Raw genomic sequence first — 11,474 nt, 5'->3', positions numbered from 1 at the left:
CCACAACCGTCAAGAGGAATGATCTTCAACTTCCGGGAGGAAGCTCAGAATTTTGATGTTTAGCTGAAAAAGCCACTGAATATGAGGCTGACAAATTCAAAATTCATGTAAAATAAATATTCAAGAAAGCGTGTTTGTATGAGTGAAAGGGAGGGGATGTAGGGTCACAGGAGAAGACAAAAAGCAAAGTAAAAATAAAATAAAAGCCAAAGCCAGAGCCACAAACTGATATTTGTGATTGATTTCAGTTCTATGTGCCGAGATCCAGTGCAGAAAGTAACGGGAAGTGGGGCAGTGCCATAGGGCAGAGGTAAGGACATAAAGCAGATGTGAGATAGTGTGGAAACCTCAGGACAGGCCTCCTGCAAATAAATGCTGCAAATAAGTGCCCATTCAGGCTCTTGCTTCTTTATCTTTATGATAATTATGCTCGCTTTCACTTAACTACTTCCTGGTGGCATATCAGGTGGTAACTGAACTTCACAGATCATGGTGTTGGGACAATGAGCTGTGGGCCTCACTGCTTTGGTATTGATTTCTATGGCCATTAGTTTTATAAAGTAGAAGTTCATAGGACAGAACTTTACAGCAGTGATATAAGACTTTATAGATGAGGACACAGAGCCTGAATTTTTTATTTTGTCATTCTAGTGGCTGTGAAGTAGCATGCCTTGTGGGGTTTTTTTTGGGGGGGACACTTAAAATTTTTATTTAACTTAATATATATTTTTTTAGTGTTTATTTATTTTTGAGAGAGACAGAGACAGAGCATGAGCAGGGAGGGGCAAAGAGAGAGGGAGACACAGAATCTCAAACAGGCTCCAGGTTCTGAGCTGTCAGCACAGAGCCTGACGTGGGGCTCAAATTCACGAACTGTGAGATCATGACCTGAGCAGAAGTCAGATGCCCAACCGACTGAGCCATCCAAGCGCCCCACTTAACTTAATATTAATATCTGATCTGCCAATACCCTATTTGTGTTCCTACCTTGTCTGTGACATAAATTCATAAAATCATTGAAGTTAGTGATAGCACTAAGTCTCTAGTAGCTGGGTGGAGAGACGGGAGGAGTGGGTCTGTACGTATGTATGACCGAATCATTTTTCTGAAGATTATAATGTTTCAAACAGAGGTAAACTCTTAAGCACCAAAGTGTCCATTTCCGTGGCATTAAGTATATTCACATTTTTGTATAGCAATCAACAACATTCCTGTTGTGGCTTTAAATCGAATTTCTCTGATGACTAATGAAGCTGCACATGCTTTGCATATGCTCATTAGCTATTCATAGATCTTCCTTGGTGAAGTGTCAGTTCCAATCTGTGGCCTGTTTTAAAAAACTGAGTTGCTCACCTTTGTTATCAGTGATTTATACGAGTTCTTTATATATTCTAGATGTTCAATGTCTATAGTCCATGGCAAGACACATGTTTTGCATATACTTTCCCCCTGCCTCTTCATTTTTTAAATGATGTCACTTAATGAACAGGAAACTTCCATTTGGATGAAATCCAATCTGTAATTTATGGGGGTGCTTTTTGTGTCCTAAGAAAGTAATTGCCTACTTCAAGGCTGCAAAGATATTCTCTTTTATGCTTTTTTCTGAAAGCCTTATGGATCTGGCTTTTATGTTTGGGTCTGTGGTCCTTTTAAGATTAATTAATGAATTCTAATTAATCATGTGTATGGAGTGAGTAGAGGTCAAGGTTCATTTTTTCTCACATGGATATTCACTTGTTCCAGCACTTTTTCCTTTTGCATGGAATTGCCCTGGTGTCTTGATGGAAAATCAATTGACTGGGGGCACCTGGGTGGCTCAGTCAGTTAAGCGTCTGACTTCGGCTCAGGTCATGATCTCACGGTTCATGAGTTGGTGCCTTGTGTCGGGCTTTGTGCTGATAGCTCTGAGCCTGGAGCCTGCTTCGGATTCTGTGTCTCCCTCTCTCTCTATCCCTCCCCTGCTTGTGTTCTCTCTCTCTCTCTCTCTCAAAAGTAAATAAATGTTAAAAAAATTTTTTTTAAGTAAAGAGAAAATCAATTGACCGTGTACATGTGAAGTTTGTTTTCGGAGTCTCTATACAGTTCCATGGATCTATTAGTATGACCTTGCCCAGAAATTTAGGATGACAGCAGACAATTAATCTGCAACCTCCTAACCAGTAAGCAGAGAAAGCCCTGAGCTGCTTTGGTGGCTGCATCTCATCATTGTTTATAACCCCCAATTTCTCCGGGGCACTCCCCCTATGCCCCCTCGCTCCCCTGATATGAGCTCACTCAAAAACTACTATAGAATCTAGGAATCGAAACTGCAGGCCAGATTTAGAAGCAATTGTGCAATGTTGGGCAGTTCCTAAGTTACCGCTTCTGTGGTCCTTCATGATTTGTGGATAAGAAGCTTGTTTTTTGTCTTTCTCTTGCTGACTAGTGTGGACCGTGCATGTGAATGTAGGTGGGCATGTGCAGAAGTTCTTTGTATTTGACTGTATTTGCATGTGTTCCTTCTTCTATGGGGTTCATCAACTAAGAAACTGGGATCTGTGGGTAGAGCATGCATACGTGCCTGGAGATATCCAGAATCTTTGTGATCCTCAGTGTCCCATCCACGATGTTTCTGAGGTTTCTAAAACTGAAGCGAATGCACCGAGGCCTTGTTGACAACATCCTGAATTCAGAGCAGTTACTCAGAGAAAGGTCAGGAGGGGAACGGCTGTTCTTTTATCTTCATGGGCCTCATTTGACCAATAGAGGTTGCAAATAAACTGGCTAAAAGCATGGGGTTTGGGGACAGAAGGATGTGAGTTTGAACTTTGACTCTACTACTTCTTGGCTTTTTCATCTTAGATAAATCACTTAATCTCACTAAGATTCAGTTTCCTCATCTGCAAAATGGGGGATCATCATCGTTCTTTTTTCAGAGGGTAATTGTCGGTATGAAATAAGATAACAGATACAATCTTTCAATACATATGGGTTATTATTATAGCTATTAATAAACATTTACTAAACACATTGATCATAAAGCACACAGGTGCCTCCTATCCCTATGCCCTGTGATACACTCTAGTGATCAAAACACAAAGTGACTCAAATGCCTCCTCTTTCACTGTGGGTCACTGTGAACTTGGACATGCCATACAACTTCCCTGAGTCTCACTTTCTCTGTCAGTACAATGGGGTTACAGCATCTCCCATGTAGGGCTTCTGAGAGGTGTTTCATACAGCAAAGTCTGGATAAACGTTGGTTCTCTTTCCTTAGGCATCTTCCCTTCCATTTTAATATGTGTGTGTGTTGGTGTCAGAGAGTGGCATTTCTGGGCCACAGTGAGGGCTGAGAAGATATGTGAGCATTCGTTTTTCAGATGACTCCTCAGTGAGGGGCCATGGCCAGAAAGTGGCCAGAAGAGAGGATAAATGCAATGCCAGCTTCTGGCTGGGAGCCATGTGGGAAACACTGGGGCTGGGGAGCCACCTGGGATTCCTGTTCCTACCTCATTAATACCAAAGGACCTGAAGACGAAGAGAAGAGAGAGCAGGTCCCCAATACAGATGATCGCAGTCAACACACCTTCCCTATTACCATGGAGAAAATGCAGGATTGTTGGCAATGTTGACACCGGCATGCAGGTCAAGGAGTTAGCTGGCTTAGAGCATCCTACTGCAGCCTTGAGGGTGCAGGGTCACTGACCAGCTTCTGTGTCCCTGACCTGGGAGGAAGCCCTAAGTGTAAGACAAAGCTGGCTGTGGGACCTAAGGAGCTGAAGCTCATGGTGAGGAGGAAGAAAATATCAGAGAAATCTCATTCTGATATTCATCTCCATTTTTCCTCTCTTACCTTGACCTTTGGCAGTAAAGATCTCCAGTGACATCCTTCTGCTAGATGTGAAGGCCATCTTTCCCATCTGTCCCATTTGATATTATTGACTGCTCCCTTTGGGAAACTTTGCCTTATCAAGTCCCCTGGGCCTCCCATTTCTCTGGACATAATTTCTTGGTTTTCTTCATGGACTCTTCTTCCTTGGTCAACTCTTTAAATAACCAAGGCCCTCCAACATCCCTGTCTTCTTCTTGGTCTGCAACAGGGTTCTCATGGACATCCTGGTGCTTCCTACACACGCTTTTCCAACCCTGGATGGACATTCATCCATTCAGTTGGTCTTACTAAGCCCCTCTGTCACATGCTCCAGTCAGCATATTTACCTACCACCTCTGTCTTGAACATTCACCAGGATATCTCCTACCACTGTTCCTGAAGCCCCTCCAACTCCCCATGCCCCAGATCACACTTCTTACTTCCCTCACAGCCTCCTCCCTCTAGCTCAGTTCATGGTGTCCTCAGCCCAATCTTTACCAAGGCTAGACACTCTAGATTCTTTTTTGGCTCCTTATCCTATACCTGGTCAAAAGTCTTGTCAATTAGATCTTTATTTAATAATTCAATTTTTTCTTTTTGCTAATTCTCATAGTAACTCTCATGATTGGGATTCTTATTACCAGCCTCTCCTCTTTCCAGTCCACCCCGCATATCTCTGCAGGAGAGGTCTCTTTCTAAACCTCACCCTGGTCAATCACTCCTTTGCTCAAAAACTTACAGGGATTACTTACCACCTTTAGGGTGCAGTTCGAGGCCTCCCAAGACCCATTTCTCTGCTAACGTCTACAGCTTTATCACTCCCCACTCCCATGAGGCCTCATGCTGCAGCCACAATGGACCGACTCACCCTTTGATTTCTTCTAAGTGGCTGCTCTGTCTCTTTTCTTCTTTTTTATTTTTTCAACGTTTTTTATTTATTTTTGGGACAGAGAGAGACACAGCATGAACGGGGGAGGGGCAGAGAGAGAGGGAGACACAGAATTGGAAACAGGTTCCAGGCTCCGAGCCATCAGCCCAGAGCCTGACGCGGGGCTCGAACTCACGGACCGCGAGATCGTGACCTGGCTGAAGTCAGACGCTTAACCGACTGCGCCACCCAGGCGCCCCTCTTTTCCTCTTCTAAGACCTAGTTCAGCATCACCTCTTCTGGGAAGTCTCCCCTAACCTGTCCAGCTATAGCTGGTCATGCCCAGCTATGCCCATGTCTGGGTTTTTATCACTTTTCGCACATTGTGTTATGGCTGATTGCCTCCTGGACTCTAAGTCCTACTGGGGCTGGGGACTGCCCTTTTCATCTTTGTATCCCCCCACCCTTGGTACTGGGCCTGCCCCAGGGTAGATACTTTGTGAAGGTTGGTCGTTTGTTACTGAGTGATGTCCACTATAAAAATAGGTACTTCTACAGGCATTCCTTTGTTACATCTTTACTACACAAATCAAAGCCCAGTCTCTTGGTAATCTGTTGACAAGCAAGTGGGATATAACAACACACATTAATATTGGTCTGCTTTGACAAACTTCACTCCTTTGACCTGGAAGTGAGTTGTTCAATGAATTATGGCACCTAAAGAAAACATTCTCCAGGAAACTGAGTCTACAGGTTTCTGGAGATTAGACTATTGATAAGATTGCTTTTTTTTCTTGTAATTTACTAACATATTTGTAAACTGATGGAGAACCATGTCCTGTATGACTGTGATCTCTATCAGTTAGCCATTTGTTTTCTTTCCTTTCCTTTGTCCTTGGGCAGCCAGGAGTGCTTGAGGAACATCACACATATCCCATTACCTCCCCCAACTTCATGGTATATAGCGAGCCATTCTTCACAAAGCCAGTGCAGCTGTTCCTGCCCACAGATCCTGCCCCCATGCTTTAATAAAATCACCTTTTTGTACCAAAAGAAAGAAAGAAAGAAGGAAGGAAGAAGGAAAGAAAGAAAAAACATTCTCGACCAAATGATAAATTGAAAAGAGATCTTCATTGGGAAATTTACTGTAAATGACACAAAACCAGATTTTAGAGGGAAAAGCAGCTTCAAAACAAATTTCAAGGGAAGACCAAAAGCTTAAAAGTGATGGTTTTTGAGAAGCTTCTATCTTAGAGCCTGACTATGCTAACCAAATGATTCATGGGATTATTGGGAGGAGAAAATCATGTAACAGATGCAGAAGTGCCTTGAAAAGTCAAAGGTGCCATTCTAATGGAAGTCATTACCCAAAGAGTGGCTTGTAAGCTGTTTCTCCTGGATCCTGGTATAGCCTTAGCTACTTTGTGGACTTCAATTGACAGACACAGAGGGTAGAAAAGTGTCTTTGAAATGGATATTTCCCTGTTGTACTTTTAACATCTTTCACACCTGGTAACCTCCTCTGTGGCCTTACATGGGCCAGTTATTAAAGTGGGTGTGGCTTAGGGACCACAGTGGATCCTGAGAAAGACAGGGAAGAACAGATGAGCCACTCCTCACCTGTCCCCTTGTTCCTGCCACAGGTCCCTGCTCATCACATTTTCCTCCCTGTTTCTGCCCCCACTGAAGGTGCCCCTAATCCTGAACCTGCTCTGTGTTGTGATCTGTGTGAAATGGCCTCAGAAAAGCACTGAAGAGATGGGGAGCCTGGGTGGCTCAGTCAGTTGAGCATCTGACTCTTGATTTCAGCTCAGTTTATGATCCAGGGTCATGGGATTGAGCCCTGAGTAGGACTCTGTGCTGAGCGTGGAGCCTGCTTAAGATTCTCTCTCTCCCTCTTCCTCTGCCTCTCCCCCACTCCCTTCTTCTCTCTCTCTCTTACACACACACACACACACACTCTCTTTCTCAAAAAAATAAATTTAAAAATTAAAAAAAATAGGCACCATGGGGAGTTGAAGCAAAGACCTCCATTTTCTGTCTACAACCACCTCTGATGCTAGTTATTTGGAGGAGCCATATTTTTTACCCTCAGCACTCAACCCTTTCTGATGGGCTTAAGAGGATAATCAGAGCTGATGGCTCATTTATACCTGTGGCCCATGGTGAGTCATCAAGATCAAACCAACACCAGATTGTGCTTGAGGCAGTGGTGCCATGGCCACTCCCCAAACGGAGATATGGATGACTCTGGTGTAAGACTTTAAGACTCTGCTTAATGAAACCAACATGGACCCTAAACTGGAAACTTCCATTTATCCCCCCAGGGTTCAAGATCTGGGACCATTTCTTAATCCAGGAAGCTGTCTAGGGTAGCAGTCCTGCTCAGCCCATCTGCCTTTACTATTGTTTATGTATTTATCCGTTGGTCTTTCTTCTTTGTATCTGCCTTCACCTCTTGGGTGTTTATAAATGTTGGTAGAATAAACTCACAAGAACACTATCTTACTTCTGAGTCCCTAGAACCTACCTAGTACCTGGAGCATGGCAGGTGCTATAAGAATGAATACTTGTTCAATGACAGGATAAATGAATCATGCTGTTGCTCTTTCCTGAAGCCTGTAGACATAGGAGGGAGGTGATCAGACATCCATGATTGGCACTGAATCTCACACTTCCTGTAGGAGTTGAGGATGTATATAACATGAGTACTGGTTGTGACCCACAGGATCAATCTTAACAGAAAAATTAACTGCCATGCTTTTGCAATGAAGACTAAAGACTTTACCAAGATCTATGAAAAATGCCTCTCCCCTGCCCCTTGCCAGCCTATTGGGTGATGGCAGTGAGACCCCACTTACATTTCATTCCTGGCATTAGACTCCCATGCCCATAGAAGTTTCAGCCTTTCTAGCAGTGCTCTGGGGTTGTCTCAGGGATGGTTAACACAGAATCTGGGCCTTGCTCTGCTCCTGATCACTGAAACTGCTTGAGTGAAACACTGCTGCCATGGCAGCTGGCATGCTCCTGGACACCAATATCAGTGTCTCTAGGTGAACCCAGATCTGCTACCCCTTGGGGCCCCAGAGTAGCCATGCTGTATCCTTCTTCCCATTTTTGGCTCACACTGTCTAGGCCCTGAGGCAATGATGCTTGTCCTTCCATATGTCACAGAGGACTGGTGAGGACAGCTCTATCATCTGCTGCCTATGGCCACTCTCCTCACAGGCTAGACCTAAGCTCAGGTGCAAGGAGAAGGGCTTTGAGAGACCCTTGTCTGTCGACCCCCTCCTCTGCCTCTTCTGCTCTCAGGGTTCTTTCTCCAATGTAGATGGACCCCTGGAGTCTGCCTGCTTCTTGGTTCATCAGACATGGCTGGTTCACCTGTTTGTGTGAAGTGGTCTGGTGACTAATGTCAGGATAACCTGTTTCCGTAAGTCAACTAGTGTCTCAAACTAATTCCATGGGCATGCTTGGGGGTCATTATACCATTTCACTTTTTTTTTTTTTTTAATTAAAAAAAAAATTTTTTTTAATGTTTTATTATTTATTTTTGAGACAAAGAGAGACAGAGCATGAATGGGGGAGGGTCAGAGAGAGAGGGAGACACAGAATCTGAAGCAGGCTTCAGGCTCCGAGCTGTCAGCACAGAGCCCGACGCGGGGCTCGAACTCACATACCGTGAGATCATGACCTGAGCCGAAGTCGGACGCTCAACCGACTGAGCCACCCAGGCGCCCCCCATTTCACTTTTTTTTTTTTTTGGAAGGCAATTATCAGCTGGATGCTTAGCCCTGACTCTGGTTGCCAGGTAGATGTATATTAACTCATTCACTCATCTATTCAAGCAGCACCCATTTACTGAATGCCTGTTGTGAGCCAGCCACTATACTAAATGCTGAGACTAGTAAGATAAATCACACATGGTGCCTATTCTGGAGGGGTTCTTGGTCTTATTGGAGAGGGGACATAACCTCACTCTCCAGTTTCTGGTGGAGTTCAGCTAATTGCCAGTGGGAGGTAGAAGGGCAGAAAGAAAGGTGTTTCCCTGCTGGGTTGGGAATGTCTGTGTCCTTCCACCAAAGGCCCTCAGCCCCTGCCAAGTGCTTTTCTCCCTCAACTTTCTGGGAGGTCTCTCCAGTGGCTCTGTTGGGTTATGGTTTTTATCCCCTCTCCTCCCTCATTTGTTTGTTTATTTATTTATTTATTTATTAAATTTTTTAAATGTTTATTTATTTTTTAGAGAGAGTGAGACAGAGTGTGAGCAGGGAAGGGGCAGAGAGAGAGGGAGACACAGAAGCTGAAGCAGGCTCCAGGCTCTGAGCTGTCAGCACAGAGCCCGATGTGGGGCTCAAACCCACGAACCAGGAAATCATGACCTAAGCTGAAGTCAGAGGCTTAACCAACTGAGCCACCCGGTGCCCATCTACTCCCTCCTTTAGACTTAGGGGTGGTAAGGGCTCCCTGCTGCTGCTAGCCCTGGGTTTTTTTTTTTTTTTCTCTAACTTTTGTTGATTTCCTTTAACTCATTCCCTGCCAAATCAAATTATCTTCAATTATACCATCTTGTAGGTGTACCAGGATCCTGGCCAATGCGGATTTCTAATTCATCTTTGTATCTGTAGGGGCTGGTACCTAGCAGATGCTCATTAAATGATTGTCAAATTAATAATAATATGATGTGATAAGGGCCATGTAGTAGTTTTTATAAGACTTGCTCTGTGAACATCCAGCTTCCAGTCCTGACTCCAGAAAAATCTGCTTGGTTAGCATATTTGAAGACACAATGATAAATTAAAAAAATGTGACTTGTCTGTTTTGGGAAGTTGTGGGAGTTTTTGTAGAAGTGGGTGCCCTGTGATGCTAATTGTTAAAAGAATCAAAACCACAGCATTTCTGTCACTAATAGCAGCTTGTCTTCCTCCAGCTTCTTCTCCTTCTGAACAATTGTATTTTCCCAAATTTTGATGTGATGGGAAAACAAACTGAAGTGTAGGGGGGAAAAAAAAAGAGACATAAGGAAGCAGTAAGAAAAATGAAGGCTATTTCAGTCCAGCTGCTGTAGATGCTCCCTAAATTTTGGCTGCTGAGGCAGGGAGAACAGTGAGACTCTGCAATGCTCCTGCTCACAGCTCTGCTCCTTGGTGTCCCAGGTCCCAGGTGGGATGATGGTTCCAGTATGAGGAGTAGGCCTGGTGGGCGGGAGAAGGGGAGTTGGAGGGAGTGGGAACTCACTAGGGAAAGAACAATGAAATCAGAGGGATGCCCAGTATTCAGACTCCAACTCCAGATAGTTGGTGGTCCTGCTGATGGCAATCTGGAGACCTAAGCAAAGCCACCAATCAGGCTTTGTCCTCCAGAGGGCACAGAGACAACCCAGGGTGTGTGTGGGTAGTCTTGGAGGCAAGATGGAATCTCATTCAGTAGGGTGCTCCAACACAAAGTAGGGCTGGTGCACAGTGAAGTCTTCACATGTGGCAGTTGACTGCACAAATGGATCCCAGTTGTTCTGAACATGCATAAGCCCAGAAGCAAAGGAAGGCAGTGTCTGCAGGTTAACATGAGAAGGACAGAGGCAGCCAGAGTAGATGGCAGAATGCTGGTGGCAGTGAGGACCACAGGAGCTCACCAGCAGGGCTGCCTGATGGAGTCTTTGAGGGGGGCAGGGTCCCGATGCTTCCCAACCCTGGGCTTCCAGAGAGGGAGAAAGAGAAAAGTTCTCTGCTACAGAAAAAGTTCTGGTTATCTATTCTTATATAACAAGCAATCCTAATGCTTAATGGCTTAAATCAATAACCATTTTATTAAACCTCACAGTTTCATGGGTCAGGACTTTGGGCAGGACTTGGCTAGGTGATTCTTCTTTTGCACCTGGCATTAATGGAGGCCACTTGATGTTAAGTGGATGAACTGAAATGGAAGGAGCAAGATGACTTAATTCATATGTCTGTGCTTGGTGGAAGTAGCTAGAAGGTTGGATTAAGCTGAGACTGTTGACCAGAATACCCACATTTGGTCTTTTCAACATGGTGGTCTTGGGCAACTTGGATTTCTCTCATGGTAGATGACCTCCCCAGTGAGAGCATTCCAGGAGGCCAGGTGGACACTGCACGGATTCTTACGATTCCTCCTTGAGATTTCCAGAACATCACTTTTGCTGCATTCTATTGGTCAATCAAACCACCTTGAATAAAGACCAGCTTCTTCCTCTTGATTTTGGTGAGAACTGCCCTCTTGTTATTCTGTGTGTGTAGTTACACCTCATGCTGTGAGCCTCTGAGAGTAGGTGCCTTTTAGAGTCCACTTGCTTGGGGCTGAAGCCTGACTCTGACACTTTTGGACCCCATGATCCAGGGTAAAACACTTAACCTCCATAATCTGCAGGGATGATAATCTTCCATACTCTACAGGGCTGTGGAAGAGTTACAGCAGTGTCAGAAACACAGTAAGCATTCCAAAATGTTAGCTGCCGTTGTAATAGGCATTAGTGTTCAGTAGTCAGCTAACCCACTGGAAACATTCTTGAATAAATAGCTTTGCCCTTTGGGGGGAAAATTCTTTTTTATTTTCTTAAGTTTATTTCTTTTGAGGGAGAGAGAAAGCATGAGCAGGGGAGGAGCAGAGAGAGATGGAGACAGAGAGAATCCCAAGATGCACTGATAGTGCAGAGCCTGATGCAGGGCTTGATCTCATAACCATGAGATCACGACCTGAGCCAAATTAGATGCCTAACCCATTGAGCCACCCAGGGACCCC

This window comes from Herpailurus yagouaroundi, unplaced genomic scaffold (assembly GCF_014898765.1).
Source record: "Herpailurus yagouaroundi ecotype Mexico unplaced genomic scaffold, PumYag 217, whole genome shotgun sequence".
Classification (NCBI taxonomy): domain Eukaryota; kingdom Metazoa; phylum Chordata; class Mammalia; order Carnivora; family Felidae; genus Herpailurus; species Herpailurus yagouaroundi.
Note: the sequence above shows the minus strand (reverse complement) of the source record.